Source organism: Mandrillus leucophaeus, unplaced genomic scaffold (assembly GCF_000951045.1).
Source record: "Mandrillus leucophaeus isolate KB7577 unplaced genomic scaffold, Mleu.le_1.0 Scaffold86, whole genome shotgun sequence".
Lineage (NCBI taxonomy): Eukaryota > Metazoa > Chordata > Mammalia > Primates > Cercopithecidae > Mandrillus > Mandrillus leucophaeus.
Genome location: NW_012109363.1, coordinates 133,559 through 148,104, shown reverse-complemented (window position 1 = coordinate 148,104; position 14,546 = coordinate 133,559).

Here is a 14,546-nt window from a genome sequence, read left to right as displayed (position 1 = left end):
GAGATTCTGATTGATCTGGTCTGGGGTGGGGCATCAGGTTTTTTTCTCAGGTTCTTTAGGTTCAGAGCAGTGATGAACTCATCATTTGTAAAGCTTACTTTGCCATAGACCTTGTGTGAGGTTCCCAGGGATGCTGTAACCAAGTACCACAAACTGGGTAGCTGAAAACAACAGAAATGCCTTGTTTGCTGGTTCTGGAGCCCAGAAGTCTAGGATCAAGGTGTTGGCAGGGTGAGGCTCTCTCAAAGGCTCTAGGGGAGTGCCTGCTCCAGGCCTCTCTCCTGGCTTCTGGTGGCTGGCAATTCCTGCCATTCTGAGGCTTGCAGCTGCGTCACTCTGTTCTCTGCCTTTGCTGTTGCAGGGCATTCCCCTGTGTCTCTCTCACCTCTTCTCATAAGGATACCAGTCCTAGTGGGTTAAGCTCTCACCCTACTCCATCCACAATGACCTCCTCTTAACTTTATTACATCTGCAAAGGCCCCCCCGCCTTTTATTTTTTTGAGACAGGGTCTCACTCTGTCGCTCAGGCTAGAGTGCAGTGGTATGATCTTGGCTCAAGCAACCTTCGCCTCCTGGGTTCAAGTGATTCTCCTGCCTCCGCCTCCTGAGTAGCTGGGATTACAAGTGTGCACTACCACATCTGGCTAATTTTTTTTTTTTTGGTGTGTGTGTGTTTTTAATAGAGACGGGGTTTCACCATCTTGACCAGGCTGGTCTTGAACTCCTGGCCTCAAGTGTTCCACCCACCTCAGTCTCCCAAAGTGCTAGGATTACAGGCATGGGCCACCATACCTGGCCAAAAGGCTCTATTTTCTAATAAGTTTACATTCACAGGTACTTGAGAAAGCAAGGGTAGGACTTCACCGTATCTTTCTGGGGGACACAAGTCAACCCCTAGCAAACCTCCTTTGCAAAGAATCCTTGGAACACGCTTTGGGACATGCTGTCCACTAGAATTCTCATTTTCAGCAGAGTAGCTTCCTGGTTAAACCACCCAGATGAATTATTTACACATTCTATTCCCTGGTAACTGAACCATTTGAACTGCAATAAAGAATCATTGAGGCAACAGAATGCTGAAGGTTGTTTTTCTGTAAAGATGATTTTGGTTTTAGAGGGGTTGATCTAAAGCCATTCTTTCTGACCCAAATGAGCTTGCCAGACAGATTGTCTGTTGCGACCACTCCCACTCTGGGCCATAAACAGCTCTCATCAGCAGAGAGGCGGATACTTACCTATCTGTTCTCGGCAGTAGGCAGGCCTGCACGCCAGCGCAGCCAGGAGTGGTAACAAGCCATTCAGGTGCTTGTTCAAAAGAACAAGGCCCAAAATATATCTCTGTCTCACAGCCCTGGAAACCATTGCCTAAGCTATGATGAGCTAACTCCTATCTCCTGAATCTCCAAGTAGTAATTAAATGGAGGTTTTTAATAGTCTGGGAGGCAGAGTGACCCCGTGGAAAGGCAGAACCAGGACTGAAACCCAGGCTGTGACTCTGAGGTCTGTGCTCTTTTCGTCTTTCCTCTGTATTTCTCTGAAAATAATAATGATATTTGCCTTACAAGATTGCTATGAGGATTAAATGAGATGCTGTGGGTCAAAGTGCTTGTAAATTATAAATTCAGAAAAAAACCAGGATAATTACAGAAGATGATGGAACTAGCTTTCATGTCAGGATGATGATGATTATTAAGGAGCGTAAAACTGATCATTGGCATTAGCTCTGGACAGCATTATGAAGTCAAGTTCGTGGCTGACTGCCTGCCCACTTCCCTTTCCACAGCATCTCTCTCCTTAAATCTTACCTGCCCTTGCTAAATGTAGCTCTGTGGTTGACCTCCTGATGTGAGTTTGTGTGGTTCTGGCTGTAGAAAATGGAGCTGCTGATTTGAACAGTCCTGTTATTAGGGTCAGAGAAGGGCTCTGGTTAGAAAACAGGAGGAAGCAGCTCCTTCCTGTAATCAGAAGACCCAGCTTTTGGCAGGGGCTACAGAGAGAGAGAGGCACGTGGAAGATGCCCTGCTTGCCCTTGGAGAGAACTTTCTTAGAAGCCCTGCCCCTGAGAATCATTCTGGATTCTGGGAGGATAGGCTCTCTTGCCTCAGAGAGACTGAGATCTTGCCTCAAGAAGTGGGTTCCTTCTAAACCAAGTTAGAGAGCCTGGAGCCCTGGGGGTATAGTAGGAAATAAAGAAAGCAAGGGCTGGGCACGGTGGCTTACGCCTGTAATCCCAGCCTTTTAGGAGGCCGAGGTGGGCAGATCATGAGGTTAAGAGATTGAAACCATGCTGGCCAACATGGTGAAACCCCGTCTCTACTAAAAATACAAAAATTAGCTGGGCATGGTGGTGCATGCCTGTAGTCCTAGCTACTCGGGAGGCTGAGGCAGGAGAATCGCTTGAACCCTGGAGGCGGAGGTTGCAGTGAGCCAGGATTGTGCCATTGTACTCCAGCTTGGCAACAGAGTGAGACTCCATCTCAAAAAAAGAAAAAAGAAAAAAAAAAAAAAAGCAAGGGTCAGCCATTACAGAAGCATAGGAGCTCTTAGTGGTAGATAGCCACTGGACGGTGTGACAAACAAAGAGAGAAAAGTACTATTGTAAAAAACCCAAAAACATCTAAAAGGCAGCCCTTGACCCAAATGTCTCCTCCACTGGCCTACTCCAGAGTCTGAATTTCCATCACTGGGAGTCCTAATGGGTGCTAGAATTTCCCTGCTAAAATGAAAATATCCCTGGAAGTGGGTGTGTGGGTGGGTCAGGTCTTAACCGTCTCTCAATCAATAGTATTTGGGGATAGATTTATTTATTGGCTCAAGAGCCTTGGGAACCTTACAACTAGGTTGCAAGCCCCACAGTACCTATCCTAGTGTGGTCTCCAGAGCAGGTCCCTGGTAAATGTTTGTGGGGTCATAGGTGGATTAAAGGAGATAAAGACCTACTGTGCTACGAGGAAGAGAAAAGACCTACATGCTATGAGGGGTGGTATCAGTGTAGGGAGTGCTACTTGGGGCCCCTAAGCTTTGGGAAAAGAGAGATTCAAGAAGCTACAAAGAGAGGGCAATGTGGCATATAGGATTTGCAGACAGAATGATTTGGGTTTGTGTTCTAATTCTGCCACTTACTATCTGATCCCATGGAGGTCATGCAACCTCTGTGAGCCTTGGTTTTGTCAACTGTAAAATGGGGATACTGATATCTCATAGGACTGCTGTGAGAATATGTAGATAGGATGGCAGTATAATTTCTTTATCAACTGTGAAAGGATAGACTTACTATTATTATTATATAGGGCAGAACATACTCAGTGCTATTATGAGTAGTATTTACCTTGAGGGGACACATGATACCATTGACTAACTCTTGTGTCTGGGAGGAGTGTAAACATGTCTCACGGGAAGTGGTAGTGTACTGTAGTAGTGCACCGCACAATGGGGAATCTGTTTCACCTTAGAGTCCAAGAAGTGAGTTCCTTCCAAACCAAGTTAAAAATTCCCTCCTCATGTGGATGCTGAAGAGAGAAGGAAGCTGTTAGAAATCCAAACAGAGATCTCTGGTTAAAGAGACAGAGAGCGGCAGCATCAAATGGCCATTCCCATCTCAGTAAAGCAGGCAGCTGGCAAATTTGCAGGGAACACTGGGAAAAGCTAAGCCTGGGGAGGAAAATCAGATGAAGATTGAGTATTAAGGGAAAGTACTGAGGTCAGTACCAAGCTGTTGAGTCACAGCCTCAAGGGCCCTGAGGAAAAAGGGACCCATCTGGCTCTGAGGACAGCTTTGCACAAGCAGAAGAGAATCTTGAGTGGGCAGGGGTCTTCCCCCTAGTGCCATTGCTCAACGTGATTCTAGCCGCATAGGGTGGAGAAGCTGAGACGGATATCAGAATTTCTCTATGGCCCTATAATTTTCTGTAGACCAGTATATGCTATAAATGAAGCTGGTTGTCCCTCGGAGTTTGTGTGAATTCACTTTTGACCAATCTATTTGTCATTTTCATAAAATCCCAAGGAAAAAGCCTGCATATACATACATACATACATACATGTGCGCGTGTGTGTGTGTGTATGTATATATAGTTCTATGTGAACCTTACCGGGTTGGAGGCCACTGACAATCAAACTTAAGATTCTGGTTCCTTTAAAAAGGGCCAGGGCAGGTAAGGAACTTCCCATAAAGAATGTCATCATAAACAACTCAATTCTGTGTTGGGGAGCCACTTATCACATGACAATGGAAACACGAAGGGCTAGAAACACACAACGAGGGACATATTGGCTCTAATCAGGGAACTAAGGCGAGTTCCAGGGAGGAGGTGGAGCTTGTGATGGGTCTTAATAAAAGGCTGTGATATTGACATAGGGACTGAGCTCAGGTCAAGAGCATGGAGTGGATTCCAGGGAAGATGGAGTAGAAGGTGGTTTCAGTTTAGAGACAGGGACTCACATGACAGGGAGGTAGGATCAGGGTGACAACAAAAGGGTAGAAAGAAAAAGTGGGAGGACTTGGGGACATCTGCCTTGTTGATGGTTCTACAGGGCATGAGCAGAGGCTGAGGTCTTACCTCAGAGAGTCACGGGACTTCTCAGCAGGGAAGGATGGACTGATGGAGCCAGGTCTTTGTGGACAGAAATGTCAAGACTTCCTGACTCGGTCAGAGCTCTTGGATAGGATATAGAGATGTCCCTTCCCCCTCGACCAACTTACACATTTCCTCTGCATTCATCTTCACAGGACTTTCCTGTTCTGCTAAACAAAACAAAACAAACAAAGAAACAACAACAACAAAAACAGAGTTTGACCTTTTTCTGGATTTGCCAGAGGGAGCTCTTGAAACTGTCACTGCAGAGTATTTTTATTGCTGCTAAGCAGGTGGAGGAGAGTTTAAGGCATCCAGAACAGTATGTGTGGAAGAACTCAGTGCTGGAGTTTTAAGGAGCTCAGGACTCATCCTTCAGATGTCACTCACTGTGGTGTGACTATTTTACCTCTCTGTGTCCTCACCTGGAAGGAGAGAAGGTTGCACAGGGTGGTCAAAAGAGCCCTTCTAGTTCTGGAGTCTGAGTGTCTGTGTCCTCTCTACCAGGTGATGAGGGTGACCGTGACTGCCCTAAACTGCATGACAAAGGCTGACTGCTGTGCCTTGTGTATACACAGACAGAGTTTTGCTTCAAGAGCTAGTCTAGCGTAAAAACAAACAAGCAGCTTGTTTCTAAAAACCTAGATCACTTGACTTAACGTGGCTCTGGGTCTGCAAGTTAACGTTTTAGGAAGGAAAAGCTCCCCAAACCCCAGGAAAAGTGAGCTGGTGCAAAGATGGAGAAACACCAGGCAGAAAGAGCGAGGAAAGACTTTGTTGGTAGCTTTAGTCTTTGAAAATTAGAGGTCATCCTGCCTTGTCAGTCTGACCTGTGGGTTCCTGCATTCTGGGCGAGTTGAGTCTGAAAAGAGTATGAGTTAGCCCCACTCCTTTGCATTTTCCCAATGAAAATTTCCCTCAAAGAAATTCTAGTAGCGGAAATGATTGCATAATTGCAACTTTGTTCTGTTGTTGCAATGCTTTCCAGCTGCTATTACTATTTATTTCCCCTTCAGTACCTGTTTACTTTCCAGGAGGAAAGGGTGAGCCATAAAAAGGGTGGTTGAAGAAAGGTCATTTCCAAGAGCGAGAGCAATGCAGATTGCAATGAGGTGGCCCCTTGGTGGTCCTGTGAAGGAGGGACAGGGTACTCAGTATTTGCCTGTGCTGGGGGCGATGACTCCACTAATTAGCCCATCTCTCAGCCCCTGGTGAGGACTAGCCATGGCCTTTGCTCCCTACCCTTTTCCCCACAGCCAGGATTGTTAACTGTGATGGCCAAGTCAAATGTTCATTAAAAAAAAAATCCGTCTTCCTGGCATCCCCCAGTGGTTGTGTGACAAGTCAAGGTTACCTTGAAAGGAATGCAGAGGAGGAAAATCTATCCATCTATCAAGATGTGAGTCACCCATGTGATGTCATCTGAATCTCAGCCTGATCCCATTAATTTTGACTATGTAAGCACATAAAATACCAGAAGAAAATAAAACATGCAGCTACGAAAGACACACATGCTGCCACAGACATACACACGGACACCCACGCACCGACATATATGCATTCATTGGCCTAATCTGCCAGGCAGCAGGCAAGAGGTCCTATTATGAGTGGAACAAGTGGAAGTGGAGAGGGGTGGCTTTTTTTGGCAGCGTTAATGAGGGTGACCTTCAGGTAGGGATGCACAGGCTGCATGGAATGGAAGGGAACACGAGACCTTGGCATCCCTCTCACTCGAAGATATGGCAAGGCTTACACAATTAGGCTTAATTATGTCCTGCTCTGCCTTCAGCGAGTGTGTTCCTTGCAGGTGGAGTCTGACTTTCCCTCCCCATGCATTCCCCAGGCTCTTTTCCTGATGCTGGAAACCCAACTGGCCTCTAGCTATGGTTTTCAGAAGCCAGGCACGGAGGCCACCCTGACTGCTGAAGGCCTGCTTCTCTGGCATTACCTGGGTCCTCTCTCTTCCTAGAGAAGGTGAGTTGCTGATCACTGCCCAGTAGGTTTTTATGGGGCATATTTTGATTGTGAGCACAGGTCTGTCAACAGAAGCCAGTGGGGCAGTAGGCACTGTGGTCGTAGCAGCACAGGGCTGAAGCCAGGAGATGCGGCGTGAGTCCCAGTGCTTCTCTGATCTTCAGTTTCTTCCTCTAATAATGGCAATAAAAAAGCTACCCAGCCTACAGAGCAGCCACATGTGCTGCACAGGTTGGGCACTGCGCAACTCAAGCATGTCTTGTGACTGATGGCAGGGAGCCGTGCAGAGCAGTGACCTGGCCTGACTGCTTCCAAGTTGATGGGGTCACACAAGATCAGTGATTATTTACTGTCTGCTTCTCTTTGCTTTTGCTGAATTTCCTAGAATGTGACCTGTCTCCTGCCAGGCTCGGGGTATATGCCCATCAGCTCCCTCTCTAGCGAAATCCTGCATCTCGCTCCTCCTGGTCAACCTTGCCTTCCTGATATCTGAGACCTGTGGTTTCCAAGCGCAACAGAGAGGTGGAGAAATTTCCAGTATTTGTGGCTTTGCTGGAGCAACAGGGCTTATCTGGAAAATGCACACTTTAAGGAAGGGCCTGAAGGAGGCAGCTTACTGCTTGGGGAGGAGAACTGGATTCCAGGATGGAAAGATCAAGCAGGTCATAGGGCAAATAAGGACACTTCACGTATCTGCCCACTCAACGGACAGGTCGAGGGTTACACTCATAATGCGTGCCATTATCTGTGGTTAACCAGGCTGGGACACAGAACAAATGAGATTCTGAACTCTCCTTTTGAGCAGGAGCTTTCACCTCCCCCTCAGTCACCCTTAGGCTTCTCCTTTTTCATCCTTCCCCAGCTATTAACACAAGTGGTGAACATCTGGGTTTGCCTTGGCCTGTGTGGAAGGGGCCAACCAGAGCAGGAAGCCACAGGACCCAGGCCAGGAAGAGTGAAGTGAGCTATTACCCACGAGAGTGAGCCCAGAGGGGACACCTGGCTGCTTAGGAATTGGAAACAGGAGCATTGTAGGAAAAGGAGAAGATTCTGGGGACCTTCAGCCTTGAAGGGCTTCCTCATAGAGGAGAAAGCACGCTTCTCTACTAAGCTGTGCAACAGAATTACCCCAGGGCTTTAGAAAAATATGGATTCCCAGGACCTATCCCCAGAAAATCTGATTCAACACGTCTGTAGCAGAGCACTGGGAATGGATGTTTAAAAAAATAAGCATGTAACTTCAGAATAATTTTAGATTTGCAAAAGCGTTGCCAAGACAATTTGTATTTTAGCCCTTTTTAAGTTGTGGAATATAAAGCACATATAGGTAAGTGTTCAGAACAAAGGATGGCTTGATGATTTATCAATAAGTGAACACCTGTGTCATCACTACACAGCCACAAAATAGGACACTGCCAGGGTCCAGGAGCTCCCCTCAGACCCTCTGTGTTCCTTCCCATCCAAAGTTTACCACTGAAGCAGGCATCCCCAAGTGCTGGGGCTTAATCTTTCATCTCTAAACATTTAATTTCATTTGATCTATCTTTGAACTTTATATAAATGTAGTCATAAAAAGTAGGCATTTTGGGAGGGTCTGACTTCTTTCACTGAATGAGTTTCATTCACATTACTCTGTATAGTCTGTTCTTTTTCACTGTTTCGCCCTTACACAGTGCTAGCAAATGCAGTAGTTACTAGCCACATGTGCTATTAAAATTAAAATTAATTAAAATTAATTAAACAATTCAGTTTCTGTCTTACACGAGCCATATTTCAAGTGCTAGGTGGGCTCATGTGATAAATGGGTGCCATCTTGGACAGTGCAGAACAGAAAATTTCCATCATGATATGAAGTTATTTTGGACAGCTCTGCTCTCGGATGTGCAATTTTACAAATATATCAAAATTTACCCGTTTTACTGTTGACAGCCATTGTGATTCCTTGCAGTTTTGGCTATTGTGACTGACACTGCTGAGAATGTTTTTGTACTGGCCTCTTGGTGCACATGTGCAAGTATTTATGGTGAATGTATGCCTTAGAGTAAATTGTAGGGTCATAGGTGTGCGTATGTTCAGCTTTAGCAGATAATGCCACGTTATTTTCTTAAGTGGTGTACTAATTTGTACTTCCACGAGAATCTCTTTTCAAAAGCATCCCAGGTAATTTTGAAGATTCATCAAGTTTGGGATAACGGCTTGAGTTTTTAAGGGATTTGATTTTATCTTTATATAAAAAGGAGTTTTCTAATGATCTGATTGTTTAGCAGTAGAATGGACCCTCATGAGAAATACCTCATCTGGTGGTGAGTGTCCTGTCTTTAGAGGTATTCAAGTTGATGCTGCACAACTTTCTGAAACAGCAGCTTTAAAAGGAACTCCTGGACTTAGTAGGAAGTCTTCCTAAGTGATGTATTAAATCCTTTCCAACTGTAAGAGTCTCTGATTTCATCCCTTTTCATGGCTACGTTTGGATGGATGCATGCTGGACAGTAAAATTCCTCATAGTTAGGCAGTAGAAGAGAGAAAGGGCTGATGCCAGAGGCCAAGATTAATCACAAATTGAATCGTTAGTCTCTGAATAATTGAGTTAGTTGTCCCAATGATCAATGAATCACCTCATGCTCACTCTCAACCTACTCTTTCTACTTGAGCTCTTGGGATAATGGGAAACATGACTTCTTCAATGTCACCCTCTGCAGACGTTTATAGGTCCTCCTTATTTCTATTTTAATGGCTTTATTGGATATGTGCCTATTATTGTACTGGTCTCAAATCATTTCTGGAAACAGGTGTGACATAAGTAATAATACCGTAAAAATGCCCTCCTCCACCATTGCCGGGCAGTATATCTTCATCTGTCTCCATGCTATCTCTCTCCACCTGTTCTTCCTGCCTCCTCCCTGCTGGAATTCCCTTCTACCCTTGTGGGGTTTGGAAATGCAGGGATTATTCTAGGTCACAAGAGAAATAATCCTCCCGCCAAGGCACTCAAGAGGCTGCCCTTGAGGATAGAATGGCTTCCTTTTAACTCACTTGAAGACTGATTGTTTCTTATAAAAATGCTGTTAGGGGATTTGGGAAAAGGTCTTAAATCTCACTGGGTATATTCGAGTGATGAGATTGCAAAGGGAAAATGAGAAGTGGGCAGATCTAATAACCTGAGCCTATGCTGGACCCGTGCTCAGCAACCAGCTATGCTCCACGACAGAACTTTCAGCAGAGTCCTGCTCTGGGTCTCCAGGGAGTTCACAGATGAACTTGTTGGTAATTTTCAGGTAAAAACCACCCAACCAGATCTCAGACAACCTGTGGGTGTATCTAAAACTGGGCCAACATAGAGATGAGATTGTGGTGCTGCTGGTGGTGGCAGATCTTACTCCAGCTCCAAATTGGAACTCAGGGCTGAGTTAGGCTTTGTCCATATAATCTTATGGATGGAAGGGACCATTGAGGCAGCAGAAATAACTCCAGAGAAATAGCACTGGGGCTTCCAAGGGTGGCCTGGAGCTCATTCTTAATGCCATTGGTTTTATCTTTAGAAGGATATAGAGAGAAGTTTGGAGAAGAAACTTGAGAAGTTGGCAAGATCAGACCTAGTACCCATGTAGTTTTCTCTCTGCGGTTTTAGCCTGTCACCCCACTTTTTTGGTCCTTGGTTTCCTTGAAACTTCAGAAACAAAGACAATCAAAGGGTTATGTCTGAAGAGCGATGTCCGTCCCAGGAGACATGCTAGGCTTAATTAGCTGGTACCCACAGGATGTTCTGAAAATGAGAAATGGCCAGGATTATTATCTATCAAATGTCAAATACAAATGCACTCATGTTCCCATTATGGATGTGTGTGTTGCAAACTTGCTCAACTGAGTGTGACCCGTTGGGTGGTTTTAATTACAAATATCAATAAAATTGGTTGATATTTATGGACACAGACCCTTCAGATCAGGGCGAAGGAAGCTAATTGCGTAAGACAGTGCCGTGATTGAACTCCAAGGGAGGCGTGGACTCCTGCTAGCTGGGTGCGAAGCTGAGACAGCTCCAGTCTCCCTGTGTTAATTAAATGTGATGAAATGAATATTAACTTATAAAAAGAGTTGGCGACTTGGACTGGGTTTACTTGGTGGGTGGGGCTGAGGCTAGGGATGGGGGTTGTGTTTGATGAGACTCAAGGGCTATTGTCTTAGAGAGAAGCAAACATTAGCACAGAGGTTCCCAACCTTGGCTGCAAATAGAATCACCCGAGGGGCTTCTATAGCTTACCAGGGCCTGCATTGCACTGCCAGCAATTTGCCTGGGGTGGGACTTTCCCGGATTATTCTAATAACCAGCCAGGACTGAGAAGCATTGATGTAGTGAAAACAATTCATGCTTTTGGAGTCAGACAAATGAGACTTTGAACTAGCTGTGTGTCCTTGAGCTTCAGGGATTTTTTTTTTTTTTTTTGTCTGTAAAAATGAGGTTTATCAAAGCTGCATGGTGCATCTGTGATGTTAAAATGAGATCATATGGGTGATGGGGCTTGGTGTCTAGTCAGGGCTCAGAAAAAGTTAGATTCCCTTCCTTCCTTAGGTGCGAGTGCATGCGGGCCCGAGAATTTGGAAGACTGCAAGTGCCTGGTGGTTTAAGCCAAAGTGAATTCTTCCCTGAGCACTGATAGGATTGCCCATGAGGAGAAATCATCTCTTCAGCCTTCTTGTCCTCCATAAGAACAGAAGGACACGTCCCAAGTGGTGAGCTGTGCAAGGCTGCAGACACTGTGAGTGGGCTGCGAGGGGCGGGGCTGAGGGTGGACGTCCTGATTGCTTGATTTCCAGCCACGGCTGGGTTCTCTCCACTGGGGAGAAACTTGCCTTTTCTGTCCCACTATGAGGAGGCTTGTCGCTTGTGCTCGTTTCCTAGGGCACCTGAGCCACAGTTTCTTGGGAGACTCATGTCCCCAGAAGCAGGGAACGGTGGTGTGACATGGAGCTTTTTAAAATTTTTTTTTGTGGAGACGGAGTCTCACTCTGTCGCCCAGGCTGGAGTGCAGTGGTATAATCTCGGCTCACTGCAACCTCTGCCTCCCAGTTTCAAGAGATTCTCCTGTCTCAGCCTCCCGAGTAGCTGGGATTACAGGCACGCACCTGTGTTTTTAGTAGAGATGGAGCTTCACCATGTTGGCCAGGCTGGTCTCAAATTCCTGACCTTAGGTGATGCATCTGCCTTGGCCTCCCAAAGTGCTGGGATTACAGGCGTGAGTCACCATGCCTGGCCAACATGGAGCTTTGAACTCACTTTCTCAAACCTTCTTACTGTAACAGTCAAGGTCTTCCTGGTTTCACCGAACCTCTTTACATGTCCAATCTTCCCTTCTTGAAACCCACACAGTGCAGCCACACTGGGGTACTCCAAACTCTCCAACAGGCCCCCTCCTTCCTTCTCTGAGCATCTACTCATGTTGCTTTTTCCCCCTTCCCTGTAACATCTGTAACTCACCACCTCCAGAAGCCCAAAAACAATGCTTCGCTCCATATGAAGCCTTTTTTGAAATGCCTTCCTTTGGAGCAATGATGATGGTTGTGTGTGTATCTTGCAGGGTACAGGCCACACAGCTGTATTTTGTTATTTGATGATATCTCTGTCTCATCCCCATTGCTGGACCAGATACCACTGAGGCAGGTGTCGTGGAAAGAATTAGGACTTTGGGATCAGGGCACAACTGGGTCTGAATTTCATCCCTGTCACTTATTAGCTTTGCAATCCTAGGAGAATCATTTAGATTCTCTAAGCCTCTGTTTACTCATTAATTAAAATGAAGAAATAATTCCTATTTCTCAGGGCTGATGTGAGGATTAGTTTGATGCATATTTATGAAAGACTCTGGCAAAGAAATGTTTTCATAGATGCCTGTAAAATGATTAAATGAATTGATATATACTATACGGCATGATGTTTGAAAAAAAATTGCTCTCACTTTCCTCATCATTAAAGCTTACATTTTGGGAGTGGTGATGGTGAGGAATATAGGGTCTAGGAAACCAAGCTAAACTTTTAGTGGCTACTACAAAGCCTGCACCATTGTCTTTTCTCAGACGTCCTTAATACAACCCCAAGAGGTGGGGATTATTTTTTCGGAAATATAGGATTCTGATCTTAGCTTTGCCAGTTACTGATGGGCCTTGGCAAAATGGTTTGCCTGCCTGAACCTTAGTTTTCTAATGTATGTAATGGGCAAGCATTCCACTCACACATGACTCCTATCCTCAGGAGAGCGAATGCAAAGTGCATATGATAGCGCCTGGCATGTGGTTGGCACTCTACGTGGGACAGTTCTATGGCCATCCTTATGACAATATTTGTACAATGAACAGTATGTTAGCATCACCCATGGCTTTATGGCTAGCATGAGCAGTATTGTTATTTCAACCCTGGTAATTCTGTGCCGCTTCCAACCCTCTTCCTGCTATATAACCCTGCCCTGGGCAGCCTGTCTTAACCCCAACATCGCAGCGTCACTGAGCAGGACCTTTTCATGGGCATCCATATTGCATCTGTTCAGAATTCTTTGAATTTGCCACCAGGAAAGCTCCACCACCCCTGTATTTTGCAGAATCAGGCCTCACTCCCCTCTGGCAAATCCCCACCCGACTCTATTTCCCTTATCAACCTGCTGATCACCTCTCATTTGTCATCTTTATTAGCTTTTAATCTCCCATCAGTTTAGTGCTGGAGTTTAAGAGTAGGATTAGAGGGGGGAGTTTAATTGGATGATCCTCCATGGCCCCTTGAACATCAGATTCAATAAAAGTTTATGAAAAGATAAAATCGCAAAGGGTTTTATAGCCCCAGACAGAGCAAGAGACTGGTGCGAGAACAAGGTAACTGTTTTTCAACCTCATATAATCCGTGTTTCGACTTGATTAAATGAGGAAGTTAGTTTTCCCTCTCTCTCTGTCTTCCACCCTCTCTTTCCATGGGCAACATTATCCTTTTCCTCCTGGCGTAAGCAAGAAGCCACTTTCTGCCCGGTGCCTCTCTCCTCTTGCTTTGATTTTCCCTGACAGGAAGAGTAATGAAACCTGGGTGCACCAGAAAATAACATTTATTTCACGCAGAAATATGCTGAACCACCACTGAAGGTGGCTGAGGTGATCATTTGATGGGAAAGAGCCTGGTTTTCAGGAGGGGGAATGGTGGTTTGTGAAGATGAAGGGAGGAAAAGTGCTCCTCTCCGTGAACTCCCTCCTATCTCAAACCCATCTTTCCCCAGACTTCTGCTCTCTGCTTAGACCATTTTGCTTCTGGTTCAGGCAACCAGAGTGTAAGGGGTGGGCCAGCATGTGGAGTCATGTGTGAATTCGTTCATTGATTAATTCAACAAATATTTTTTGCATGCATTTTACATGCCAGCCACTGTGCTAGGCAGGGAGGATAGAAAGGTGAATAAGATCTCACTCTGCTCTCAGGAGGGCAGAGTCTATGGGGGAGATGGACAATGTGAGAGGAAATTATTTTTTTTATTTTTACAGCCATCACTTTGGTCTGAGGAAGTGATGACCCTTGGTGGTTTTTTTGTATTGATGTGATTCTGCAGTGAGTTTGGCTGTCCGACTTAGGATGAGGAGGTGATCTGCACAATGAGAGGTGAAGAATTTGGGGCTCTTGGTGGAAAACTTGGTGGGTGTGTGGGGGATGGGAACCAGAAAAGGGAGAAGGTGGGGAGGGGGTATAAATGGAAGCCAGTGAATGAATGTTAATCTTTGAGTTGAAGATTCTGGGAGTGATGCTGTAATAAAATGTTCCAAGCGTGGATAACTGAAAGATGTTTAAGGAATAATCTACAATACTCATCGGTGCTTTGTGTAAATATTTATTTATTTACATGCAGTCATTCATTTAGGACAATAAAGGTAAAAAGCCCAGAATCATTGGTGACTAGGAGAATGCAGCTTCCCAGGAAGTCATAAAAATCCAAAAGTGGGCTTGAGATTTCCACTGGCTGCAAACTGGGGTCCAAGCCA